Here is a 26827-nt window from a genome sequence, read left to right as displayed (position 1 = left end):
CTTCCTTCTTTTTTTTTAGTTTGTTAGTTGTTGGCAAACAACAAATTGATTCTTTAACCCCACCTGGTATGTTTGTTTACCATTTAAACTGTCATCCTCAACAGAGTTTGAGCAAGAGTTTGGTTTGACAAATCATGTAGTCTGTGACCCATCATCAGGCGCAGTTGATAAGCGTGTGATCCCCCAGTCTTTGCAAAAAACTCTGCTGAGGCCATTCTGTTAGTGTGTCCTGTCTTTTAAAAATCTGTGAAAGTTGTTAAGTGTGTTCTCAGCTTTAGACTGACCCCAGCCACCTTGCAGAGGAAATTGCTTCTGCTCTTTGTGTCTCATTCTTTTGGTCACAAACCAAAGCTCATGATCATGTGGTGGTTGTTGTGTGGAAGGACTGGTAACCCAGCTCAGCGACAATACAAAGGCTCAGCACACAGTCCATCCTATAATTACCAGGAAGTTTTGCTCTGAAAAAAATCTACCTGCTGGTGGAGGTGGATGAAATATCCAGGATTTCATAAACCTTAAAATTATCTTCAAGGAAACAACAGATGTAAATATATTAAACATTGTTTTAAAGGTACTTTCAACATGTTTCATCTTATATGTGCTAGTGTGGACTTACCAGCTGTCATGTTTAACCCAGAGGATTGGAGGAGAGATGTTATGGGATCAGCCAATCACATGGTAGAACCTCAATTTACTTATTTACAGTGAAGACGACCTAATGTGTCAGAGTGTTTTAGGTTTAGGGTTTACGGAGAATGTTCTGAAAAAGAGCAGCAGTTCTGTGTTGATGTCAGAGTTCATAGGAGAATGGTCAAACTGGTTAGAGCCTGATCACTACACTACAACCTTGAAGCAGAAAATGCAGAGCGCACCGGCTGCCACACTTCACATGCAAAATGATCAACACTGGACAATAGAACATTGGCCAAACACTGCCTTGTCTGATGAAATCAGGACCGTTTGCCTGTGTACTAGAAATATACAATTTTACAATTCCTTAAATAGTTTCTGAAATAATTAATACAAATTTAATAAATGTCTACCTGCTACAGATATTTTAAGTCAGATGATAACATTATTATCTGAATTCAGATTCAGGGGTTCCATGCATTTTCTCGAGTTATATCATCAAACCATCCAACAATGTCTGCTTCTTTACAACTGATATCATCATAATACCAATCAGGAATGTTTTCCATTAGCATGTGCTAGTTTTAAATGTTGTTCCAATCTGAGTGATTTCACTGCTGCTTTCTAGCCAGACTGTTTATAATCCACTGTGGGGCTGTTTGTTTCATTGCTGTTTCACACCATAGAGGCATGTTCGCAGGCTGCTGCCAGGAGGCTGACTCTACCCAGCCAGGACGTCACAGCCCAACCGGGAGCCTTTAAACAATTGCGCCCACACACATACAAACAAACAAACAAACACACCCCCTCCCTTTTTTGTTCATACATTTCTGCAGATTCTAGGCCGTACTGCTGTGATTCCACACTTCAAAAGTAATTGTATTCAAATCAGCTTTTCAAACACATTTATTGTTCTCTGTGAGACGTTTTACTTTTGTCTGCTGCTTTACAGTGTTTAATCAAAGGCCCTGCTGTTATTCACCGAGCTCATAAAACAAAAACTTCATCTGCTAAAAAAAAAGAAAGAATCAGTGAAGGGTGAATCTGCAACAAGGAATGAAACATTTCACTGAAGGGATGTAACATATTAAAATGAATATGCTGAGGAAGAAAGTTGTTCATTTGTGGAGCCAACAGATTCTTTGTTGTGTTTGCTGCTTTGTTTTCCAACTGAGCAATTTTTTCACAACTGAGTAAACTTTTCAAATGTTGATTTACCACCTACACTGAAGCAACAGAAAAAATGGGAAGCCTTGCAAAGGGAGTATTATTGGACAAGATCCTCACTGCTTCTGGCTGTGCAAATGCTAACACATGCTAATGTTTTAGTGCATCAACTTAAGGCCATGTATCCATGGAGCATCTATTTTAGAGGTTTCATGGCCCAGCAGTGTTTCTTTTTTTAAATTGAATTCAGTTTATTCCATCCTGTTTGCAATATGTGTACGTATATTAAAGGTCCACATTTAGAGTGAAGTAAATCATACAGTATATGTGCATATATTTACAAACTTTATACACCCCTTTTTAGAAACCTGGTTCCTCTTTTTGAATATGTAAGTAGGTTCTGTTAAATAAAGTCCAAAAAGCTCATCAGATTGCACCTGTCACTAAAGATAAAATTTAAATAGTTAAAATAATTAGGGAGACTATTTCTGGAACCAATGTCAACTTACTTTGTGTAAATATATTGTTACAGAATATAATGCAAATATAAATCTTAAATATTGTTGTTGTATGTACTACATGTAAAAATTGGTTTTACATGTTTGTTATGAACTTAGATCTTTGTGTTAGCGTCTGAGGCCATGGTTCTCAGTCAGAAAAGGGTGGACGGCACTCTCTGGGTTGGGGATTAGTTCCCACCTCAAGAAGAGGAGTTGAAGTATCTTGGGGTCATGTTCATGAGTGAGATAAGACAGGCAGACTGGTGCAGCGTCCACAGTGATGCACGCACTGCTCCATCTGTCATGGTGAAGGGAGATAGCTTGGCTGAAAGGCATGTCTCTGGTAGAATTTATGTTCCATGTGACCAAAAAAGTGACCTCTGCAGGGTGGATGGAGCACAGCCATCCAGGAGGAAAATGAGTTGAAATAGACTTTCTCCTTAACATTGAAAGGAGTCATATAACAGACTTCTTCATGAGGAAGTTTTAGGCTGTGACAGTGACATCACTTGTATTAAAATAGATCATAAATATATTTAGGCACCTAACTCCATCCACGTCCAGCTGACCTAATCACCATCATATTCATCCACACCCATCTGTTTGTTTTTTAGACTCTAGGTCACAGTCTTCTGAGAAAACTCAGCACTTAAATGGGAAGGCAGATTAACCTATGGGCCATTATGAGGACAAGGAGCTAAATCAAATGGAAGACTCAGAGGATGCAAGCAGTGGCAGAAAAACAGCTAGATTTCCTGAAAAACACGGTGCATCAGGAAACTGGGGATACTCCTGTGTTTTCTCTGTTATTTTATGTATTGATAATAATGAAAATCATGACTTTCACAGCTTTACTTCAGGTCAGATTTATCGACTGTATTTCCAAAGCATCTTTTGCTCGGAAGTCTTAATACGTTATATAACAGCAATTAACCTTAGCTTTGTGAGTTTAGTTGGATATAAATGACAGTAAATTACTTAGTTTGTGTGGTGCAGCAGTCACACAGTCATGTCATCATGTTGACTAAAGCTGACTTGCATCTTGCTAAGGAAGCATTTGTAGCAATATTAATCACCAAGTGTTACAATGCTGCCTCATTTTTAAGGTTCCTTCTATTCCCTGGTAGCAAAAGAGGAATCAGGTGGACCATTGACATCCAACTTTTTGTTTCTTTTTAACAATAGAATGCAACTACTTCAGAAACAGACTAGCCTAAGAGTAAACCTTTGTATGTAAATATCAACTGCAGGTGTCTAGGTGACAAAAGCAATACATCACGATAAACAGGAATACTTCCACTGACTAGAACATTTAACCATGATGGAAAGACCTGATTCTACAGGGGTGCGCCATCGGTTCAACGCAGAAGTATAAATTAGCCTTATGTCTGTGACTCTTTGTTTCAACTTCTGTGTAGAACCCGCTAAGCTCAGGGTTAGCAAACAATTTATTCAATTTCTTAACTTGATCCAGTGACTAATTAGCCAAAAAACCTTCTGTTTGGTCCAGACTACAAGGTATACTTAGGTTTTCCACAAGGCCGATGTGATGTAATGTAAATCTCCTGCGATAGCTCTCGTAGAAGGCTAAATCAATTTCCCCCTGAAATTACTTGTAATTTTAGTGTGCGCAAATGGGTTTTCATACCAGCACCTCAATCATACAGTAATATGGGCATATTATATTGTGGACAGACCGAATTAACAAACCAGTGTTTGTAATTTCTCTTTTAAACCTTCAAACAGGGAATTTGTTATTAGTAGTTTGTTGTTAGAAACTTATAATTGCTGTTAAATGGAAGGAATGACACATTCTTGTTGTGATTGTGTCATTAAAGGCTGATCTAGATGTTAATTCATTCCAAATTTACATCTTGACATGGTCACAAAGACAAATGGTTTAGGTTTTCAGATTAATTTTCTACCTGCAAATCATGACCAAGAGAGATGTGCAGCATGAATAGTTTGACAGAACTGCAATTACCTCTGATTACTTTCCTAATCATAATCAGACAGGCTCCATGTTGTCCATGACAGGGTTGAACTCAAACAGTGTCCTTGTCAGAGAGCGGTGCTTTGATAATGATTGCGGTTTTATGCCTCAGGTGGGAGAGGATGTGTTGTGTGTTTGAAGTGTGTTTACTACGCACAGCAAACGCATCATCTCCATCAGCGATCAGAAATTAAATCATGAGCTTGTTTTCTCATCTAAAATGATATGGTCGGAATGACACCCATTTGTGTAAAACACCCACATGTTAATTACCTCTGGTAAGTTTAACACACATAAATTTGGCTTTGTGGTTAATTTACAATAATTCCCAACCATTTAGCATCTCATCTCACCTCCTGGTATAACAACATGTATCATCTTTAGCCGACTGCAGACCAGTGCATGCAGCTAACTCATCAACCTTATGAGTCAATGCTATTATAGCCCATGTATGAGAAATGATCAGTGTGGATGGAAACAATGGGGGAATAGCATGTAATGATGGCTGCATCCATTTGTACACAAAATGTGGCACTCTTTAAGTGCTCATTATGTTCTGTCTCCTACAACAATATTCATACAATGGAGGTAACAGCATGTAACCATGCTACAAAGGGAAACCCCGCCAGAGTCTAACATGCACCGGGAAAAAGTCTGACTTACTGCTGACAATGCAAACCAAACTCTGTGATCTTACTGGGGGACTTCAATGCCCATGTAGGCAATGACAGTAACACCTGGAGAGGCATGACTGGGTTATGTTATTATATATATATATATATATGTATATATATATATGTATATATATACATATATATATATATACATATATATATATATATATATATATATATATATATATATATATATATATATATATATATATATATATAATAACATAACCCAGTCATGCCTCTCCAGGTGTTACTGTCATTGCCTACATGGGCATTGAAGTCCCCCAGCAAGATCACAGAGTTTGGTTTGCATTGTCAGCAGTAAGTCAGACTTTTTCCCGGTGCATGTTATTATGCTAGTAAACAAAGTACCAAGAAAACCTTTGCTTCTGTCATGATGTTGCAACTACCCAATGACTATAGTAGCAGTAAGGACGATGTTATTCTTATGTTGTTTGTGTTTATTATTATATTGACTTTTCACTGTGAGTTCTGTTTCTTGTCAGCTGGACTATCATGTCAAAGTCGCATAAAGCGATAAGTTTTATGCGACTTTGCATTCGATAAGCATTCTTCCAAACTATCTGTCCTCTCTGTCTAAGATGTGAAGATTGTCCTCCAATTAGTCTCCTTTTCTTTGGGATGGAGGTGAACAGCTGAGTCTTGTCCTGTGGAGGTGGCTCTCCTATGCTGTGCCATTCTTCTGTGGAGTGGTTGTTTGGTTTCTCCAATGTACAGATCAGAGCATTCCTCGATGCACTGGACTGCATATATCACATTGCTGTGTTTCTCTCTGGAAGTTTTGTCCCTCAGGTAACCCAGTTTTTCTTTTTCTTGGTTCAAAATGGACTGGAATGTCATGTTGGTTAAACATGCTGTGGAGTTTTTCAAATACTCCTGACACATATGGAGTGACAATGTTCTTTCTGTGCTGAATGTGTTGTCCTTTTTCCTATCCTTGGTGGGTCTTGTTTTTGCGGCTATGATGAGTACCCAGATGGGATAGCCACAAATTGTAAGGGCCTTCCTGTTGTGATGTTGCTCCTTTTCCTCCTCTCTGGGCTGGTGGGTACAGTTTGAGCTCTGTGCTGCAGGGTCCTGATGACTCCCGGCTTATGTTTCAGTGGGTGGTGGAAATCAAAGAGCAGGTACTGGTCCGTGTGTGTGTCCTATGCGTTCTTTGATTAGACCTAGCCCTGCATACGATGAGTGTTCCTTCTTATGTAGCTTCTCCGTGCGCTTTTTAGCTCCTGTTAGCACAGCAAAAGGGCCGAAATAGCTCAGTTGGGAGAGCGTTAGACTGAAGATCTAAAGGTCCCTGGTTCGATCCCGGGTTTCGGCAAGGTCCCGTAGATGCTCCTGGTACTATGTTTTAAGTCTTGAGAGGATTAAAGCAAGGGTTTTCTTGAAGACATGTCGCTGCTCATCCAAACGGCTTCATCACTTCTAGCTGTTTGGTGGAGGACCTCAGTAGATGGGACTTTGTGAAACTCATGATCAATAGCTCTAATGACCTCATACTTACCTGTGTTGGTCTGCCTGTCTGTGTTTGGTGTGTCTAACGACTGGCTAACGACTGGCTAACGACTATGAGACTGCAAGGGGGACTGGTAGACAGTCCATTGTTCTTGCTGTGAACATGTGACTTGCAGTGAATAGTCCTGGGAATTGATAGAAGCACTGCATTGTATGTGGTAGAAAAATGATGATGTCTGAGTCCACCACCTCTGATAAGGGAAGGTTTTTCCAACTTAACATAGATGGCTTCCTTGACTACTCTTCCAAACTATCTGTCCTCTCTGTCTAAGATGTGAAGATTGTCCTCCAATTAGTCTCCTTTTCTTTGGGATGGAGGTGAACAGCTGAGTCTTGTCCTGTGGAGGTGGCTCTCCTATGCTGTGCCATTCTTCTGTGGAGTGGTTGTTTGGTTTCTCCAATGTACAGATCAGAGCATTCCTCGATGCACTGGACTGCATATATCACATTGCTGTGTTTCTCTCTGGAAGTTTTGTCCCTCAGGTAACCCAGTTTCTGTCTTTTTCTTGGTTCAAAATGGACTGGAATGTCATGTTGGTTAAACATGCTGTGGAGTTTTTCAAATACTCCTGACACATATGGAGTGACAATGTTCTTTCTGTGCTGAATGTGTTGTCCTTTTTCCTATCCTTGGTGGGTCTTGTTTTTGCGGCTATGATGAGTACCCAGATGGGATAGCCACAAATTGTAAGGGCCTTCCTGTTGTGATGTTGCTCCTTTTCCTCCTCTCTGGGCTGGTGGGTACAGTTTGAGCTCTGTGCTGCAGGGTCCTGATGACTCCCGGCTTATGTTTCAGTGGGTGGTGGAAATCAAAGAGCAGGTACTGGTCCGTGTGTGTGTCCTATGCGTTCTTTGATTAGACCTAGCCCTGCATACGATGAGTGTTCCTTCTTATGTAGCTTCTCCGTGCGCTTTTTAGCTCCTGTTAGCACAGCAAAAGGGCCGAAATAGCTCAGTTGGGAGAGCGTTAGACTGAAGATCTAAAGGTCCCTGGTTCGATCCCGGGTTTCGGCAAGGTCCCGTAGATGCTCCTGGTACTATGTTTTAAGTCTTGAGAGGATTAAAGCAAGGGTTTTCTTGAAGACATGTCGCTGCTCATCCAAACGGCTTCATCACTTCTAGCTGTTTGGTGGAGGACCTCAGTAGATGGGACTTTGTGAAACTCATGATCAATAGCTCTAATGACCTCATACTTACCTGTGTTGGTCTGCCTGTCTGTGTTTGGTGTGTCTAACGACTGGCTAACGACTGGCTAACGACTATGAGACTGCAAGGGGGACTGGTAGACAGTCCATTGTTCTTGCTGTGAACATGTGACTTGCAGTGAATAGTCCTGGGAATTGATAGAAGCACTGCATTGTATGTGGTAGAAAAATGATAATGTCTGAGTCCACCACCTCTGATAAGGGAAGGTTTTTCCAACTTAACATAGATGGCTTCCTTGACTACTCTTCCAAACTATCTGTCCTCTCTGTCTAAGATGTGAAGATTGTCCTCCAATTAGTCTCCTTTTCTTTGGGATGGAGGTGAACAGCTGAGTCTTGTCCTGTGGAGGTGGCTCTCCTATGCTGTGCCATTCTTCTGTGGAGTGGTTGTTTGGTTTCTCCAATGTACAGATCAGAGCATTCCTCGATGCACTGGACTGCATATATCACATTGCTGTGTTTCTCTCTGGAAGTTTTGTCCCTCAGGTAACCCAGTTTCTGTCTTTTTCTTGGTTCAAAATGGACTGGAATGTCATGTTGGTTAAACATGCTGTGGAGTTTTTCAAATACTCCTGACACATATGGAGTGACAATGTTCTTTCTGCGCTGAATGTGTTGTCCTTTTTCCTATCCTTGGTGGGTCTTGTTTTTGCGGCTATGATGAGTACCCAGATGGGATAGCCACAAATTGTAAGGGCCTTCCTGTTGTGATGTTGCTCCTTTTCCTCCTCTCTGGGCTGGTGGGTACAGTTTGAGCTCTGTGCTGCAGGGTCCTGATGACTCCCGGCTTATGTTTCAGTGGGTGGTGGAAATCAAAGAGCAGGTACTGGTCCGTGTGTGTGTCCTATGCGTTCTTTGATTAGACCTAGCCCTGCATACGATGAGTGTTCCTTCTTATGTAGCTTCTCCGTGCGCTTTTTAGCTCCTGTTAGCACAGCAAAAGGGCCGAAATAGCTCAGTTGGGAGAGCGTTAGACTGAAGATCTAAAGGTCCCTGGTTCGATCCCGGGTTTCGGCAAGGTCCCGTAGATGCTCCTGGTACTATGTTTTAAGTCTTGAGAGGATTAAAGCAAGGGTTTTCTTGAAGACATGTCGCTGCTCATCCAAACGGCTTCATCACTTCTAGCTGTTTGGTGGAGGACCTCAGTAGATGGGACTTTGTGAAACTCATGATCAATAGCTCTAATGACCTCATACTTACCTGTGTTGGTCTGCCTGTCTGTGTTTGGTGTGTCTAACGACTGGCTAACGACTGGCTAACGACTATGAGACTGCAAGGGGGACTGGTAGACAGTCCATTGTTCTTGCTGTGAACATGTGACTTGCAGTGAATAGTCCTGGGAATTGATAGAAGCACTGCATTGTATGTGGTAGAAAAATGATGATGTCTGAGTCCACCACCTCTGATAAGGGAAGGTTTTTCCAACTTAACATAGATGGCTTCCTTGACTACTCTTCCAAACTATCTGTCCTCTCTGTCTAAGATGTGAAGATTGTCCTCCAATTAGTCTCCTTTTCTTTGGGATGGAGGTGAACAGCTGAGTCTTGTCCTGTGGAGGTGGCTCTCCTATGCTGTGCCATTCTTCTGTGGAGTGGTTGTTTGGTTTCTCCAATGTACAGATCAGAGCATTCCTCGATGCACTGGACTGCATATATCACATTGCTGTGTTTCTCTCTGGAAGTTTTGTCCCTCAGGTAACCCAGTTTCTGTCTTTTTCTTGGTTCAAAATGGACTGGAATGTCATGTTGGTTAAACATGCTGTGGAGTTTTTCAAATACTCCTGACACATATGGAGTGACAATGTTCTTTCTGTGCTGAATGTGTTGTCCTTTTTCCTATCCTTGGTGGGTCTTGTTTTTGCGGCTATGATGAGTACCCAGATGGGATAGCCACAAATTGTAAGGGCCTTCCTGTTGTGATGTTGCTCCTTTTCCTCCTCTCTGGGCTGGTGGGTACAGTTTGAGCTCTGTGCTGCAGGGTCCTGATGACTTCGGCAAGATCCCGTAGATGCTCAATGCTCCTGGTACTATGTTTTAAGTCTTGAGAGGATTAAAGCAAGGGTTTTCTTGAAGACATGTCGCTGCTCATCCAAACGGCTTCATCACTTCTAGCTGTTTGGTGGAGGACCTCAGTAGATGGGACTTTGTGAAACTCATGATCAATAGCTCTAATGACCTCATACTTACCTGTGTTGGTCTGCCTGTCTGTGTTTGGTGTGTCTAACGACTGGCTAACGACTGGCTAACGACTATGAGACTGCAAGGGGGACTGGTAGACAGTCCATTGTTCTTGCTGTGAACATGTGACTTGCAGTGAATAGTCCTGGGAATTGATAGAAGCACTGCATTGTATGTGGTAGAAAAATGATGATGTCTGAGTCCACCACCTCTGATAAGGGAAGGTTTTTCCAACTTAACATAGATGGCTTCCTTGACTACTCTTCCAAACTATCTGTCCTCTCTGTCTAAGATGTGAAGATTGTCCTCCAATTAGTCTCCTTTTCTTTGGGATGGAGGTGAACAGCTGAGTCTTGTCCTGTGGAGGTGGCTCTCCTATGCTGTGCCATTCTTCTGTGGAGTGGTTGTTTGGTTTCTCCAATGTACAGATCAGAGCATTCCTCGATGCACTGGACTGCATATATCACATTGCTGTGTTTCTCTCTGGAAGTTTTGTCCCTCAGGTAACCCAGTTTCTGTCTTTTTCTTGGTTCAAAATGGACTGGAATGTCATGTTGGTTAAACATGCTGTGGAGTTTTTCAAATACTCCTGACACATATGGAGTGACAATGTTCTTTCTGTGCTGAATGTGTTGTCCTTTTTCCTATCCTTGGTGGGTCTTGTTTTTGCGGCTATGATGAGTACCCAGATGGGATAGCCACAAATTGTAAGGGCCTTCCTGTTGTGATGTTGCTCCTTTTCCTCCTCTCTGGGCTGGTGGGTACAGTTTGAGCTCTGTGCTGCAGGGTCCTGATGACTCCCGGCTTATGTTTCAGTGGGTGGTGGAAATCAAAGAGCAGGTACTGGTCCGTGTGTGTGTCCTATGCGTTCTTTGATTAGACCTAGCCCTGCATACGATGAGTGTTCCTTCTTATGTAGCTTCTCCGTGCGCTTTTTAGCTCCTGTTAGCAAAGCAAAAGGGCCGAAATAGCTCAGTTGGGAGAGCGTTAGACTGAAGATCTAAAGGTCCCTGGTTCGATCCCGGGTTTCGGCAAGATCCCGTAGATGCTCCTGGTACTATGTTTTAAGTCTTGAGAGGATTAAAGCAAGGGTTTTCTTGAAGACATGTCGCTGCTCATCCAAACGGCTTCATCAGTTCTAGCTGTTTGGTGGAGGACCTCAGTAGATGGGACTTTGTGAAACTCATGATCAATAGCTCTAATGACCTCATACTTACCTGTTTTGGTCTGCCTGTCTGTGTTTGGTGTGTCTAACGACTGGCTAACGACTATGAGACTGCAAGAGGGACTGGTAGACAGTCCATTGTTCTTGCTGTGAACATGTGACTTGCAGTGAATAGTCCTGGGAATTGATAGAAGCACTGCATTGTATGTGGTAGAAAAATGATGATGTCTGAGTCCACCACCTCTGATAAGGGAAGGTTTTTCCAACTTAACATAGATGGCTTCCTTGACTACTCTTCCAAACTATCTGTCCTCTCTGTCTAAGATGTGAAGATTGTCCTCCAATTAGTCTCCTTTTCTTTGGGATGGAGGTGAACAGCTGAGTCTTGTCCTGTGGAGGTGGCTCTCCTATGCTGTGCCATTCTTCTGTGGAGTGGTTGTTTGGTTTCTCCAATGTACAGATCAGAGCATTCCTCGATGCACTGGACTGCATATATCACATTGCTGTGTTTCTCTCTGGAAGTTTTGTCCCTCAGGTAACCCAGTTTCTGTCTTTTTCTTGGTTCAAAATGGACTGGAATGTCATGTTGGTTAAACATGCTGTGGAGTTTTTCAAATACTCCTGACACATATGGAGTGACAATGTTCTTTCTGCGCTGAATGTGTTGTCCTTTTTCCTATCCTTGGTGGGTCTTGTTTTTGCGGCTATGATGAGTACCCAGATGGGATAGCCACAAATTGTAAGGGCCTTCCTGTTGTGATGTTGCTCCTTTTCCTCCTCTCTGGGCTGGTGGGTACAGTTTGAGCTCTGTGCTGCAGGGTCCTGATGACTCCCGGCTTATGTTTCAGTGGGTGGTGGAAATCAAAGAGCAGGTACTGGTCCGTGTGTGTGTCCTATGCGTTCTTTGATTAGACCTAGCCCTGCATACGATGAGTGTTCCTTCTTATGTAGCTTCTCCGTGCGCTTTTTAGCTCCTGTTAGCACAGCAAAAGGGCCGAAATAGCTCAGTTGGGAGAGCGTTAGACTGAAGATCTAAAGGTCCCTGGTTCGATCCCGGGTTTCGGCAAGGTCCCGTAGATGCTCCTGGTACTATGTTTTAAGTCTTGAGAGGATTAAAGCAAGGGTTTTCTTGAAGACATGTCGCTGCTCATCCAAACGGCTTCATCACTTCTAGCTGTTTGGTGGAGGACCTCAGTAGATGGGACTTTGTGAAACTCATGATCAATAGCTCTAATGACCTCATACTTACCTGTGTTGGTCTGCCTGTCTGTGTTTGGTGTGTCTAACGACTGGCTAACGACTGGCTAACGACTATGAGACTGCAAGGGGGACTGGTAGACAGTCCATTGTTCTTGCTGTGAACATGTGACTTGCAGTGAATAGTCCTGGGAATTGATAGAAGCACTGCATTGTATGTGGTAGAAAAATGATGATGTCTGAGTCCACCACCTCTGATAAGGGAAGGTTTTTCCAACTTAACATAGATGGCTTCCTTGACTACTCTTCCAAACTATCTGTCCTCTCTGTCTAAGATGTGAAGATTGTCCTCCAATTAGTCTCCTTTTCTTTGGGATGGAGGTGAACAGCTGAGTCTTGTCCTGTGGAGGTGGCTCTCCTATGCTGTGCCATTCTTCTGTGGAGTGGTTGTTTGGTTTCTCCAATGTACAGATCAGAGCATTCCTCGATGCACTGGACTGCATATATCACATTGCTGTGTTTCTCTCTGGAAGTTTTGTCCCTCAGGTAACCCAGTTTCTGTCTTTTTCTTGGTTCAAAATGGACTGGAATGTCATGTTGGTTAAACATGCTGTGGAGTTTTTCAAATACTCCTGACACATATGGAGTGACAATGTTCTTTCTGCGCTGAATGTGTTGTCCTTTTTCCTATCCTTGGTGGGTCTTGTTTTTGCGGCTATGATGAGTACCCAGATGGGATAGCCACAAATTGTAAGGGCCTTCCTGTTGTGATGTTGCTCCTTTTCCTCCTCTCTGGGCTGGTGGGTACAGTTTGAGCTCTGTGCTGCAGGGTCCTGATGACTCCCGGCTTATGTTTCAGTGGGTGGTGGAAATCAAAGAGCAGGTACTGGTCCGTGTGTGTGTCCTATGCGTTCTTTGATTAGACCTAGCCCTGCATACGATGAGTGTTCCTTCTTATGTAGCTTCTCCGTGCGCTTTTTAGCTCCTGTTAGCAAAGCAAAAGGGCCGAAATAGCTCAGTTGGGAGAGCGTTAGACTGAAGATCTAAAGGTCCCTGGTTCGATCCCGGGTTTCGGCAAGATCCCGTAGATGCTCAATGCTCCTGGTACTATGTTTTAAGTCTTGAGAGGATTAAAGCAAGGGTTTTCTTGAAGACATGTCGCTGCTCATCCAAACGGCTTCATCACTTCTAGCTGTTTGGTGGAGGACCTCAGTAGATGGGACTTTGTGAAACTCATGATCAATAGCTCTAATGACCTCATACTTACCTGTGTTGGTCTGCCTGTCTGTGTTTGGTGTGTCTAACGACTGGCTAACGACTGGCTAACGACTATGAGACTGCAAGGGGGACTGGTAGACAGTCCATTGTTCTTGCTGTGAACATGTGACTTGCAGTGAATAGTCCTGGGAATTGATAGAAGCACTGCATTGTATGTGGTAGAAAAATGATGATGTCTGAGTCCACCACCTCTGATAAGGGAAGGTTTTTCCAACTTAACATAGATGGCTTCCTTGACTACTCTTCCAAACTATCTGTCCTCTCTGTCTAAGATGTGAAGATTGTCCTCCAATTAGTCTCCTTTTCTTTGGGATGGAGGTGAACAGCTGAGTCTTGTCCTGTGGAGGTGGCTCTCCTATGCTGTGCCATTCTTCTGTGGAGTGGTTGTTTGGTTTCTCCAATGTACAGATCAGAGCATTCCTCGATGCACTGGACTGCATATATCACATTGCCGTGTTTCTCTCTGGAAGTTTTGTCCCTCAGGTAACCCAGTTTCTGTCTTTTTCTTGGTTCAAAATGGACTGGAATGTCATGTTGGTTAAACATGCTGTGGAGTTTTTCAAATACTCCTGACACATATGGAGTGACAATGTTCTTTCTGCGCTGAATGTGTTGTCCTTTTTCCTATCCTTGGTGGGTCTTGTTTTTGCGGCTATGATGAGTACCCAGATGGGATAGCCACAAATTGTAAGGGCCTTCCTGTTGTGATGTTGCTCCTTTTCCTCCTCTCTGGGCTGGTGGGTACAGTTTGAGCTCTGTGCTGCAGGGTCCTGATGACTCCCGGCTTATGTTTCAGTGGGTGGTGGAAATCAAAGAGCAGGTACTGGTCCGTGTGTGTGTCCTATGCGTTCTTTGATTAGACCTAGCCCTGCATACGATGAGTGTTCCTTCTTATGTAGCTTCTCCGTGCGCTTTTTAGCTCCTGTTAGCAAAGCAAAAGGGCCGAAATAGCTCAGTTGGGAGAGCGTTAGACTGAAGATCTAAAGGTCCCTGGTTCGATCCCGGGTTTCGGCAAGATCCCGTAGATGCTCAATGCTCCTGGTACTATGTTTTAAGTCTTGAGAGGATTAAAGCAAGGGTTTTCTTGAAGACATGTCGCTGCTCATCCAAACGGCTTCATCACTTCTAGCTGTTTGGTGGAGGACCTCAGTAGATGGGACTTTGTGAAACTCATGATCAATAGCTCTAATGACCTCATACTTACCTGTGTTGGTCTGCCTGTCTGTGTTTGGTGTGTCTAACGACTGGCTAACGACTGGCTAACGGCTATGAGACTGCAAGGGGACTGGTAGACAGTCCATTGTTCTTGCTGTGAACATGTGACTTGCAGTGAATAGTCCTGGGAATTCATAGAAGCACTGCATTGTATGTGGTAGAAAAATGATGATGTCTGAGTCCACCACCTCTGATAAGGGAAGGTTTTTCCAACTTAACATAGATGGCTTCCTTGACTACTCTTCCAAACTATCTGTCCTCTCTGTCTAAGATGTGAAGATTGTCATCCAATTAGTCTCCTTTTCTTTGGGATGGAGGTGAACAGCTGAGTCTTGTCCTGTGGAGGTGGCTCTCCTATGCTGTGCCATTCTTCTGTGGAGTGGTTGTTTGGTTTCTCCAATGTACAGATCAGAGCATTCCTCGATGCACTGGACTGCATATATCACATTGCCTGTGTTTCTCTCTGGAAGTTTTGTCCCTCAGGTAACCCAGTTTCTGTCTTTTTCTTGGTTCAAAATGGACTGGAATGTCATGTTGGTTAAACATGCTGTGGAGTTTTTCAAATACTCCTGACACATATGGAGTGACAATGTTCTTTCTGCGCTGAATGTGTTGTCCTTTTTCCTATCCTTGGTGGGTCTTGTTTTTGCGGCTATGATGAGTACCCAGATGGGATAGCCACAAATTGTAAGGGCCTTCCTGTTGTGATGTTGCTCCTTTTCCTCCTCTCTGGGCTGGTGGGTACAGTTTGAGCTCTGTGCTGCAGGGTCCTGATGACTCCCGGCTTATGTTTCAGTGGGTGGTGGAAATCAAAGAGCAGGTACTGGTCCGTGTGTGTGTCCTATGCGTTCTTTGATTAGACCTAGCCCTGCATACGATGAGTGTTCCTTCTTATGTAGCTTCTCCGTGCGCTTTTTAGCTCCTGTTAGCACAGCAAAAGGGCCGAAATAGCTCAGTTGGGAGAGCGTTAGACTGAAGATCTAAAGGTCCCTGGTTCGATCCCGGGTTTCGGCAAGGTCCCGTAGATGCTCCTGGTACTATGTTTTAAGTCTTGAGAGGATTAAAGCAAGGGTTTTCTTGAAGACATGTCGCTGCTCATCCAAACGGCTTCATCACTTCTAGCTGTTTGGTGGAGGACCTCAGTAGATGGGACTTTGTGAAACTCATGATCAATAGCTCTAATGACCTCATACTTACCTGTGTTGGTCTGCCTGTCTGTGTTTGGTGTGTCTAACGACTGGCTAACGACTGGCTAACGACTATGAGACTGCAAGGGGGACTGGTAGACAGTCCATTGTTCTTGCTGTGAACATGTGACTTGCAGTGAATAGTCCTGGGAATTGATAGAAGCACTGCATTGTATGTGGTAGAAAAATGATGATGTCTGAGTCCACCACCTCTGATAAGGGAAGGTTTTTCCAACTTAACATAGATGGCTTCCTTGACTACTCTTCCAAACTATCTGTCCTCTCTGTCTAAGATGTGAAGATTGTCCTCCAATTAGTCTCCTTTTCTTTGGGATGGAGGTGAACAGCTGAGTCTTGTCCTGTGGAGGTGGCTCTCCTATGCTGTGCCATTCTTCTGTGGAGTGGTTGTTTGGTTTCTCCAATGTACAGATCAGAGCATTCCTCGATGCACTGGACTGCATATATCACATTGCTGTGTTTCTCTCTGGAAGTTTTGTCCCTCAGGTAACCCAGTTTCTGTCTTTTTCTTGGTTCAAAATGGACTGGAATGTCATGTTGGTTAAACATGCTGTGGAGTTTTTCAAATACTCCTGACACATATGGAGTGACAATGTTCTTTCTGCGCTGAATGTGTTGTCCTTTTTCCTATCCTTGGTGGGTCTTGTTTTTGCGGCTATGATGAGTACCCAGATGGGATAGCCACAAATTGTAAGGGCCTTCCTGTTGTGATGTTGCTCCTTTTCCTCCTCTCTGGGCTGGTGGGTACAGTTTGAGCTCTGTGCTGCAGGGTCCTGATGACTCCCGGCTTATGTTTCAGTGGGTGGTGGAAATCAAAGAGCAGGTACTGGTCTGTGTGTGTGTCCTATGCGTTCTTTGATTAGACCTAGCCCTGCATACGATGAGTGTTCCTTCTTATGTAGCTTCTCCGTGCGCTTTTTAGCTCCTGTTAGCACAGCAAAAGGGCCGAAATAGCTCAGTTGGGAGAGCGTTAGACTGAAGATCTAAAGGTCCCTGGTTCGATCCCGGGTTTCGGCAAGGTCCCGTAGATGCTCCTGGTACTATGTTTTAAGTCTTGAGAGGATTAAAGCAAGGGTTTTCTTGAAGACATGTCGCTGCTCATCCAAATGGCTTCATCAGTTCTAGCTGTTTGGTGGAGGACCTCAGTAGATGGGACTTTGTGAAACTCATGATCAATAGCTCTAATGACCTCATACTTACCTGTTTTGGTCTGCCTGTCTGTGTTTGGTGTGTCTAACGACTGGCTAACGACTATGAGACTGCAAGGGGACTGGTAGACAGTCCATTGTTCTTGCTGTGAACATGTGACTTGCAGTGAATAGTCCTGGGAATTGATAGAAGCACTGCATTGTATGTGGTAGAAAAATGATGATGTCTGAGTCCACCACCTCTGATAAGGGAAGGTTTTTCCAACTTAACATAGATGGCTTCCTTGACTACTCTTCCAAACTATCTGTCCTCTCTGTCTAAGATGTGAAGATTGTCTTCCAATTAGTCTCCTTTTCTTTGGGATGGAGGTGAACAGCTGAGTCTTGTCCTGTGGAGGTGGCTCTCCTATGCTGTGCCATTCTTCTGTGGAGTGGTTGTTTGGTTTCTCCAATGTACAGATCAGAGCATTCCTCGATGCACTGGACTGCATATATCACATTGCTGTGTTTCTCTCTGGAAGTTTTGTCCCTCAGGTAACCCAGTTTCTGTCTTTTTCTTGGTTCAAAATGGACTGGAATGTCATGTTGGTTAAACATGCTGTGGAGTTTTTCAAATACTCCTGACACATATGGAGTGACAATGTTCTTTCTGCGCTGAATGTGTTGTCCTTTTTCCTATCCTTGGTGGGTCTTGTTTTTGCGGCTATGATGAGTACCCAGATGGGATAGCCACAAATTGTAAGGGCCTTCCTGTTGTGATGTTGCTCCTTTTCCTCCTCTCTGGGCTGGTGGGTACAGTTTGAGCTCTGTGCTGCAGGGTCCTGATGACTCCCGGCTTATGTTTCAGTGGGTGGTGGAAATCAAAGAGCAGGTACTGGTCCGTGTGTGTGTCCTATGCGTTCTTTGATTAGACCTAGCCCTGCATACGATGAGTGTTCCTTCTTATGTAGCTTCTCCGTGCGCTTTTTAGCTCCTGTTAGCACAGCAAAAGGGCCGAAATAGCTCAGTTGGGAGAGCGTTAGACTGAAGATCTAAAGGTCCCTGGTTCGATCCCGGGTTTCGGCAAGGTCCCGTAGATGCTCCTGGTACTATGTTTTAAGTCTTGAGAGGATTAAAGCAAGGGTTTTCTTGAAGACATGTCGCTGCTCATCCAAACGGCTTCATCACTTCTAGCTGTTTGGTGGAGGACCTCAGTAGATGGGACTTTGTGAAACTCATGATCAATAGCTCTAATGACCTCATACTTACCTGTGTTGGTCTGCCTGTCTGTGTTTGGTGTGTCTAACGACTGGCTAACGACTATGAGACTGCAAGGGGGACTGGTAGACAGTCCATTGTTCTTGCTGTGAACATGTGACTTGCAGTGAATAGTCCTGGGAATTGATAGAAGCACTGCATTGTATGTGGTAGAAAAATGATGATGTCTGAGTCCACCACCTCTGATAAGGGAAGGTTTTTCCAACTTAACATAGATGGCTTCCTTGACTACTCTTCCAAACTATCTGTCCTCTCTGTCTAAGATGTGAAGATTGTCCTCCAATTAGTCTCCTTTTCTTTGGGATGGAGGTGAACAGCTGAGTCTTGTCCTGTGGAGGTGGCTCTCCTATGCTGTGCCATTCTTCTGTGGAGTGGTTGTTTGGTTTCTCCAATGTACAGATCAGAGCATTCCTCGATGCACTGGACTGCATATATCACATTGCTGTGTTTCTCTCTGGAAGTTTTGTCCCTCAGGTAACCCAGTTTCTGTCTTTTTCTTGGTTCAAAATGGACTGGAATGTCATGTTGGTTAAACATGCTGTGGAGTTTTTCAAATACTCCTGACACATATGGAGTGACAATGTTCTTTCTGCGCTGAATGTGTTGTCCTTTTTCCTATCCTTGGTGGGTCTTGTTTTTGCGGCTATGATGAGTACCCAGATGGGATAGCCACAAATTGTAAGGGCCTTCCTGTTGTGATGTTGCTCCTTTTCCTCCTCTCTGGGCTGGTGGGTACAGTTTGAGCTCTGTGCTGCAGGGTCCTGATGACTCCCGGCTTATGTTTCAGTGGGTGGTGGAAATCAAAGAGCAGGTACTGGTCCGTGTGTGTGTCCTATGCGTTCTTTGATTAGACCTAGCCCTGCATACGATGAGTGTTCCTTCTTATGTAGCTTCTCCGTGCGCTTTTTAGCTCCTGTTAGCACAGCAAAAGGGCCGAAATAGCTCAGTTGGGAGAGCGTTAGACTGAAGATCTAAAGGTCCCTGGTTCGATCCCGGGTTTCGGCAAGGTCCCGTAAATGCTCCTGGTACTATGTTTTAAGTCTTGAGAGGATTAAAGCAAGGGTTTTCTTGAAGACATGTCGCTGCTCATCCAAACGGCTTCATCAGTTCTAGCTGTTTGGTGGAGGACCTCAGTAGATGGGACTTTGTGAAACTCATGATCAATAGCTCTAATGACCTCATACTTACCTGTTTTGGTCTGCCTGTCTGTGTTTGGTGTGTCTAACGACTGGCTAACGACTATGAGACTGCAAGGGGACTGGTAGACAGTCCATTGTTCTTGCTGTGAACATGTGACTTGCAGTGAATAGTCCTGGGAATTGATAGAAGCACTGCATTGTATGTGGTAGAAAAATGATGATGTCTGAGTCCACCACCTCTGATAAGGGAAGGTTTTTCCAACTTAACATAGATGGCTTCCTTGACTACTCTTCCAAACTATCTGTCCTCTCTGTCTAAGATGTGAAGATTGTCCTCCAATTAGTCTCCTTTTCTTTGGGATGGAGGTGAACAGCTGAGTCTTGTCCTGTGGAGGTGGCTCTCCTATGCTGTGCCATTCTTCTGTGGAGTGGTTGTTTGGTTTCTCCAATGTACAGATCAGAGCATTCCTCGATGCACTGGACTGCATATATCACATTGCCTGTGTTTCTCTCTGGAAGTTTTGTCCCTCAGGTAACCCAGTTTCTGTCTTTTTCTTGGTTCAAAATGGACTGGAATGTCATGTTGGTTAAACATGCTGTGGAGTTTTTCAAATACTCCTGACACATATGGAGTGACAATGTTCTTTCTGCGCTGAATGTGTTGTCCTTTTTCCTATCCTTGGTGGGTCTTGTTTTTGCGGCTATGATGAGTACCCAGATGGGATAGCCACAAATTGTAAGGGCCTTCCTGTTGTGATGTTGCTCCTTTTCCTCCTCTCTGGGCTGGTGGGTACAGTTTGAGCTCTGTGCTGCAGGGTCCTGATGACTCCCGGCTTATGTTTCAGTGGGTGGTGGAAATCAAAGAGCAGGTACTGGTCCTGTGTGTGTGTCCTATGCGTTCTTTGATTAGACCTAGCCCTGCATACGATGAGTGTTCCTTCTTATGTAGCTTCTCCGTGCGCTTTTTAGCTCCTGTTAGCACAGCAAAAGGGCCGAAATAGCTCAGTTGGGAGAGCGTTAGACTGAAGATCTAAAGGTCCCTGGTTCGATCCCGGGTTTCGGCAAGGTCCCGTAAATGCTCCTGGTACTATGTTTTAAGTCTTGAGAGGATTAAAGCAAGGGTTTTCTTGAAGACATGTCGCTGCTCATCCAAACGGCTTCATCAGTTCTAGCTGTTTGGTGGAGGACCTCAGTAGATGGGACTTTGTGAAACTCATGATCAATAGCTCTAATGACCTCATACTTACCTGTTTTGGTCTGCCTGTCTGTGTTTGGTGTGTCTAACGACTGGCTAACGACTATGAGACTGCAAGGGGACTGGTAGACAGTCCATTGTTCTTGCTGTGAACATGTGACTTGCAGTGAATAGTCCTGGGAATTGATAGAAGCACTGCATTGTATGTGGTAGAAAAATGATGATGTCTGAGTCCACCACCTCTGATAAGGGAAGGTTTTTCCAACTTAACATAGATGGCTTCCTTGACTACTCTTCCAAACTATCTGTCCTCTCTGTCTAAGATGTGAAGATTGTCCTCCAATTAGTCTCCTTTTCTTTGGGATGGAGGTGAACAGCTGAGTCTTGTCCTGTGGAGGTGGCTCTCCTATGCTGTGCCATTCTTCTGTGGAGTGGTTGTTTGGTTTCTCCAATGTACAGATCAGAGCATTCCTCGATGCACTGGACTGCATATATCACATTGCCGTGTTTCTCTCTGGAAGTTTTGTCCCTCAGGTAACCCAGTTTCTGTCTTTTTCTTGGTTCAAAATGGACTGGAATGTCATGTTGGTTAAACATGCTGTGGAGTTTTTCAAATACTCCTGACACATATGGAGTGACAATGTTCTTTCTGCGCTGAATGTGTTGTCCTTTTTCCTATCCTTGGTGGGTCTTGTTTTTGCGGCTATGATGAGTACCCAGATGGGATAGCCACAAATTGTAAGGGCCTTCCTGTTGTGATGTTGCTCCTTTTCCTCCTCTCTGGGCTGGTGGGTACAGTTTGAGCTCTGTGCTGCAGGGTCCTGATGACTCCCGGCTTATGTTTCAGTGGGTGGTGGAAATCAAAGAGCAGGTACTGGTCTGTGTGTGTGTCCTATGCGTTCTTTGATTAGACCTAGCCCTGCATACGATGAGTGTTCCTTCTTATGTAGCTTCTCCGTGCGCTTTTTAGCTCCTGTTAGCACAGCAAAAGGGCCGAAATAGCTCAGTTGGGAGAGCGTTAGACTGAAGATCTAAAGGTCCCTGGTTCGATCCCGGGTTTCGGCAAGGTCCCGTAGATGCTCCTGGTACTATGTTTTAAGTCTTGAGAGGATTAAAGCAAGGGTTTTCTTGAAGACATGTCGCTGCTCATCCAAACGGCTTCATCAGTTCTAGCTGTTTGGTGGAGGACCTCAGTAGATGGGACTTTGTGAAACTCATGATCAATAGCTCTAATGACCTCATACTTACCTGTTTTGGTCTGCCTGTCTGTGTTTGGTGTGTCTAACGACTGGCTAACGACTATGAGACTGCAAGGGGACTGGTAGACAGTCCATTGTTCTTGCTGTGAACATGTGACTTGCAGTGAATAGTCCTGGGAATTGATAGAAGCACTGCATTGTATGTGGTAGAAAAATGATGATGTCTGAGTCCACCACCTCTGATAAGGGAAGGTTTTTCCAACTTAACATAGATGGCTTCCTTGACTACTCTTCCAAACTATCTGTCCTCTCTGTCTAAGATGTGAAGATTGTCATCCAATTAGTCTCCTTTTCTTTGGGATGGAGGTGAACAGCTGAGTCTTGTCCTGTGGAGGTGGCTCTCCTATGCTGTGCCATTCTTCTGTGGAGTGGTTGTTTGGTTTCTCCAATGTACAGATCAGAGCATTCCTCGATGCACTGGACTGCATATATCACATTGCCTGTGTTTCTCTCTGGAAGTTTTGTCCCTCAGGTAACCCAGTTTCTGTCTTTTTCTTGGTTCAAAATGGACTGGAATGTCATGTTGGTTAAACATGCTGTGGAGTTTTTCAAATACTCCTGACACATATGGAGTGACAATGTTCTTTCTGCGCTGAATGTGTTGTCCTTTTTCCTATCCTTGGTGGGTCTTGTTTTTGCGGCTATGATGAGTACCCAGATGGGATAGCCACAAATTGTAAGGGCCTTCCTGTTGTGATGTTGCTCCTTTTCCTCCTCTCTGGGCTGGTGGGTACAGTTTGAGCTCTGTGCTGCAGGGTCCTGATGACTCCCGGCTTATGTTTCAGTGGGTGGTGGAAATCAAAGAGCAGGTACTGGTCTGTGTGTGTGTCCTATGCGTTCTTTGATTAGACCTAGCCCTGCATATGATGAGTGTTCCTTCTTATGTAGCTTCTCCGTGCGCTTTTTAGCTCCTGTTAGCACAGCAAAAGGGCCGAAATAGCTCAGTTGGGAGAGCGTTAGACTGAAGATCTAAAGGTCCCTGGTTCGAATCCCGGGTTTCGGCAAGGTCCCGTAGATGCTCCTGGTACTATGTTTTAAGTCTTGAGAGGATTAAAGCAAGGGTTTTCTTGAAGACATGTCGCTGCTCATCCAAACGGCTTCATCAGTTCTAGCTGTTTGGTGGAGGACCTCAGTAGATGGGACTTTGTGAAACTCATGATCAATAGCTCTAATGACCTCATACTTACCTGTTTTGGTCTGCCTGTCTGTGTTTGGTGTGTCTAACGACTGGCTAACGACTATGAGACTGCAAGGGGACTGGTAGACAGTCCATTGTTCTTGCTGTGAACATGTGACTTGCAGTGAATAGTCCTGGGAATTGATAGAAGCACTGCATTGTATGTGGTAGAAAAATGATGATGTCTGAGTCCACCACCTCTGATAAGGGAAGGTTTTTCCAACTTAACATAGATGGCTTCCTTGACTACTCTTCCAAACTATCTGTCCTCTCTGTCTAAGATGTGAAGATTGTCCTCCAATTAGTCTCCTTTTCTTTGGGATGGAGGTGAACAGCTGAGTCTTGTCCTGTGGAGGTGGCTCTCCTATGCTGTGCCATTCTTCTGTGGAGTGGTTGTTTGGTTTCTCCAATGTACAGATCAGAGCATTCCTCGATGCACTGGACTGCATATATCACATTGCCGTGTTTCTCTCTGGAAGTTTTGTCCCTCAGGTAACCCAGTTTCTGTCTTTTTCTTGGTTCAAAATGGACTGGAATGTCATGTTGGTTAAACATGCTGTGGAGTTTTTCAAATACTCCTGACACATATGGAGTGACAATGTTCTTTCTGCGCTGAATGTGTTGTCCTTTTTCCTATCCTTGGTGGGTCTTGTTTTTGCGGCTATGATGAGTACCCAGATGGGATAGCCACAAATTGTAAGGGCCTTCCTGTTGTGATGTTGCTCCTTTTCCTCCTCTCTGGGCTGGTGGGTACAGTTTGAGCTCTGTGCTGCAGGGTCCTGATGACTCCCGGCTTATGTTTCAGTGGGTGGTGGAAATCAAAGAGCAGGTACTGGTCTGTGTGTGTGTCCTATGCGTTCTTTGATTAGACCTAGCCCTGCATACGATGAGTGTTCCTTCTTATGTAGCTTCTCCGTGCGCTTTTTAGCTCCTGTTAGCACAGCAAAAGGGCCGAAATAGCTCAGTTGGGAGAGCGTTAGACTGAAGATCTAAAGGTCCCTGGTTCGATCCCGGGTTTCGGCAAGGTCCCGTAGATGCTCCTGGTACTATGTTTTAAGTCTTGAGAGGATTAAAGCAAGGGTTTTCTTGAAGACATGTCGCTGCTCATCCAAACGGCTTCATCAGTTCTAGCTGTTTGGTGGAGGACCTCAGTAGATGGGACTTTGTGAAACTCATGATCAATAGCTCTAATGACCTCATACTTACCTGTGTTGGTCTGCCTGTCTGTGTTTGGTGTGTCTAACGACTGGCTAACGACTGGCTAACGGCTATGAGACTGCAAGGGGACTGGTAGACAGTCCATTGTTCTTGCTGTGAACATGTGACTTGCAGTGAATAGTCCTGGGAATTGATAGAAGCACTGCATTGTATGTGGTAGAAAAATGATGATGTCTGAGTCCACCACCTCTGATAAGGGAAGGTTTTTCCAACTTAACATAGATGGCTTCCTTGACTACTCTTCCAAACTATCTGTCCTCTCTGTCTAAGATGTGAAGATTGTCATCCAATTAGTCTCCTTTTCTTTGGGATGGAGGTGAACAGCTGAGTCTTGTCCTGTGGAGGTGGCTCTCCTATGCTGTGCCATTCTTCTGTGGAGTGGTTGTTTGGTTTCTCCAATGTACAGATCAGAGCATTCCTCGATGCACTGGACTGCATATATCACATTGCTGTGTTTCTCTCTGGAAGTTTTGTCCCTCAGGTAACCCAGTTTCTGTCTTTTTCTTGGTTCAAAATGGACTGGAATGTCATGTTGGTTAAACATGCTGTGGAGTTTTTCAAATACTCCTGACACATATGGAGTGACAATGTTCTTTCTGCGCTGAATGTGTTGTCCTTTTTCCTATCCTTGGTGGGTCTTGTTTTTGCGGCTATGATGAGTACCCAGATGGGATAGCCACAAATTGTAAGGGCCTTCCTGTTGTGATGTTGCTCCTTTTCCTCCTCTCTGGGCTGGTGGGTACAGTTTGAGCTCTGTGCTGCAGGGTCCTGATGACTCCCGGCTTATGTTTCAGTGGGTGGTGGAAATCAAAGAGCAGGTACTGGTCTGTGTGTGTGTCCTATGCGTTCTTTGATTAGACCTAGCCCTGCATACGATGAGTGTTCCTTCTTATGTAGCTTCTCCGTGCGCTTTTTAGCTCCTGTTAGCACAGCAAAAGGGCCGAAATAGCTCAGTTGGGAGAGCGTTAGACTGAAGATCTAAAGGTCCCTGGTTCGAATCCCGGGTTTCGGCAAGGTCCCGTAGATGCTCCTGGTACTATGTTTTAAGTCTTGAGAGGATTAAAGCAAGGGTTTTCTTGAAGACATGTCGCTGCTCATCCAAACGGCTTCATCAGTTCTAGCTGTTTGGTGGAGGACCTCAGTAGATGGGACTTTGTGAAACTCATCATCAATAGCTCTAATGACCTCATACTTACCTGTTTTGGTCTGCCTGTCTGTGTTTGGTGTGTCTAACGACTATGAGACTGCAAGGGGACTGGTAGACAGTCCATTGTTCTTGCTGTGAACATGTGACTTGCAGTGAATAGTCCTGGGAATTGATAGAAGCACTGCATTGTATGTGGTAGAAAAATGATGATGTCTGAGTCCACCACCTCTGATAAGGGAAGGTTTTTCCAACTTAACATAGATGGCTTCCTTGACTACTCTTCCAAACTATCTGTCCTCTCTGTCTAAGATGTGAAGATTGTCCTCCAATTAGTCTCCTTTTCTTTGGGATGGAGGTGAACAGCTGAGTCTTGTCCTGTGGAGGTGGCTCTCCTATGCTGTGCCATTCTTCTGTGGAGTGGTTGTTTGGTTTCTCCAATGTACAGATCAGAGCATTCCTCGATGCACTGGACTGCATATATCACATTGCTGTGTTTCTCTCTGGAAGTTTTGTCCCTCAGGTAACCCAGTTTCTGTCTTTTTCTTGGTTCAAAATGGACTGGAATGTCATGTTGGTTAAACATGCTGTGGAGTTTTTCAAATACTCCTGACACATATGGAGTGACAATGTTCTTTCTGCGCTGAATGTGTTGTCCTTTTTCCTATCCTTGGTGGGTCTTGTTTTTGCGGCTATGATAGGTACCCAGATGGGATAGCCACAAATTGTAAGGGCCTTCCTGTTGTGATGTTGCTCCTTGTCCTCCTCTCTGGGCTGGTGGGTACAGTTTGAGCTCTGTGCTGCAGGGTCCTGATGACTCCCGGCTTATGTTTCAGTGGGTGGTGGAAATCAAAGAGCAGGTACTGGTCTGTGTGTGTGTCCTATGCGTTCTTTGATTAGACCTAGCCCTGCATACGATGAGTGTTCCTTCTTATGTAGCTTCTCCGTGCGCTTTTTAGCTCCTGTTAGCACAGCAAAAGGGCCGAAATAGCTCAGTTGGGAGAGCGTTAGACTGAAGATCTAAAGGTCCCTGGTTCAATCCCGGGTTTCGGCAAGGTCCCGTAGATGCTCCTGGTACTATGTTTTAAGTCTTGAGAGGATTAAAGCAAGGGTTTTCTTGAAGACATGTCGCTGCTCATCCAAACGGCTTCATCAGTTCTAGCTGTTTGGTGGAGGACCTCAGTAGATGGGACTTTGTGAAACTCATGATCAATAGCTCTAATGACCTCATACTTACCTGTTTTGGTCTGCCTGTCTGTGTTTGGTGTGTCTAACGACTATGAGACTGCAAGGGGACTGGTAGACAGTCCATTGTTCTTGCTGTGAACATGTGACTTGCAGTGAATAG

At 44.3% G+C, this 26827-nt stretch overlaps 17 non-coding genes across 17 annotated transcripts; all 17 read left to right on the top strand.

Moving 5' to 3' along the window:
* Positions 1 to 6233: 6233 nt before the first annotated feature.
* trnaf-gaa (transfer RNA phenylalanine (anticodon GAA)) lies at positions 6234 to 6306 on the top strand. Its single transcript has one exon. It is a non-coding gene; the product is annotated as a tRNA-Phe (tRNA).
* A 1135-nt stretch (positions 6307 to 7441) lies between these two features.
* On the top strand, positions 7442 to 7514 carry trnaf-gaa (transfer RNA phenylalanine (anticodon GAA)). The gene has a single exon. It is a non-coding gene; the product is annotated as a tRNA-Phe (tRNA).
* Positions 7515 to 8649: 1135 nt separating this feature from the next.
* Positions 8650 to 8722, top strand: trnaf-gaa (transfer RNA phenylalanine (anticodon GAA)). Its single transcript has one exon. It is a non-coding gene; the product is annotated as a tRNA-Phe (tRNA).
* A 2121-nt stretch (positions 8723 to 10843) lies between these two features.
* Positions 10844 to 10916, top strand: trnaf-gaa (transfer RNA phenylalanine (anticodon GAA)). The gene has a single exon. It is a non-coding gene; the product is annotated as a tRNA-Phe (tRNA).
* Positions 10917 to 12040: 1124 nt separating this feature from the next.
* Positions 12041 to 12113, top strand: trnaf-gaa (transfer RNA phenylalanine (anticodon GAA)). The gene has a single exon. It is a non-coding gene; the product is annotated as a tRNA-Phe (tRNA).
* A 1135-nt stretch (positions 12114 to 13248) lies between these two features.
* trnaf-gaa (transfer RNA phenylalanine (anticodon GAA)) lies at positions 13249 to 13321 on the top strand. The gene has a single exon. It is a non-coding gene; the product is annotated as a tRNA-Phe (tRNA).
* A 1142-nt stretch (positions 13322 to 14463) lies between these two features.
* trnaf-gaa (transfer RNA phenylalanine (anticodon GAA)) lies at positions 14464 to 14536 on the top strand. The gene has a single exon. It is a non-coding gene; the product is annotated as a tRNA-Phe (tRNA).
* A 1142-nt stretch (positions 14537 to 15678) lies between these two features.
* Positions 15679 to 15751, top strand: trnaf-gaa (transfer RNA phenylalanine (anticodon GAA)). The gene has a single exon. It is a non-coding gene; the product is annotated as a tRNA-Phe (tRNA).
* A 1135-nt stretch (positions 15752 to 16886) lies between these two features.
* Positions 16887 to 16959, top strand: trnaf-gaa (transfer RNA phenylalanine (anticodon GAA)). Its single transcript has one exon. It is a non-coding gene; the product is annotated as a tRNA-Phe (tRNA).
* Positions 16960 to 18082: 1123 nt separating this feature from the next.
* On the top strand, positions 18083 to 18155 carry trnaf-gaa (transfer RNA phenylalanine (anticodon GAA)). The gene has a single exon. It is a non-coding gene; the product is annotated as a tRNA-Phe (tRNA).
* Positions 18156 to 19279: 1124 nt separating this feature from the next.
* Positions 19280 to 19352, top strand: trnaf-gaa (transfer RNA phenylalanine (anticodon GAA)). Its single transcript has one exon. It is a non-coding gene; the product is annotated as a tRNA-Phe (tRNA).
* A 1125-nt stretch (positions 19353 to 20477) lies between these two features.
* On the top strand, positions 20478 to 20550 carry trnaf-gaa (transfer RNA phenylalanine (anticodon GAA)). Its single transcript has one exon. It is a non-coding gene; the product is annotated as a tRNA-Phe (tRNA).
* Positions 20551 to 21673: 1123 nt separating this feature from the next.
* On the top strand, positions 21674 to 21746 carry trnaf-gaa (transfer RNA phenylalanine (anticodon GAA)). Its single transcript has one exon. It is a non-coding gene; the product is annotated as a tRNA-Phe (tRNA).
* Positions 21747 to 22870: 1124 nt separating this feature from the next.
* On the top strand, positions 22871 to 22944 carry trnaf-gaa (transfer RNA phenylalanine (anticodon GAA)). Its single transcript has one exon. It is a non-coding gene; the product is annotated as a tRNA-Phe (tRNA).
* A 1123-nt stretch (positions 22945 to 24067) lies between these two features.
* On the top strand, positions 24068 to 24140 carry trnaf-gaa (transfer RNA phenylalanine (anticodon GAA)). The gene has a single exon. It is a non-coding gene; the product is annotated as a tRNA-Phe (tRNA).
* A 1134-nt stretch (positions 24141 to 25274) lies between these two features.
* trnaf-gaa (transfer RNA phenylalanine (anticodon GAA)) lies at positions 25275 to 25348 on the top strand. Its single transcript has one exon. It is a non-coding gene; the product is annotated as a tRNA-Phe (tRNA).
* Positions 25349 to 26460: 1112 nt separating this feature from the next.
* On the top strand, positions 26461 to 26533 carry trnaf-gaa (transfer RNA phenylalanine (anticodon GAA)). The gene has a single exon. It is a non-coding gene; the product is annotated as a tRNA-Phe (tRNA).
* The last annotated feature ends 294 nt before the right edge of the window (positions 26534 to 26827 follow it).

This window comes from Parambassis ranga, chromosome 5 (genome assembly GCF_900634625.1).
Source record: "Parambassis ranga chromosome 5, fParRan2.1, whole genome shotgun sequence".
Classification (NCBI taxonomy): Eukaryota; Metazoa; Chordata; class Actinopteri; family Ambassidae; genus Parambassis; species Parambassis ranga.
Note: the sequence above shows the minus strand (reverse complement) of the source record. Positions and strands in the feature narration are given on the sequence as shown.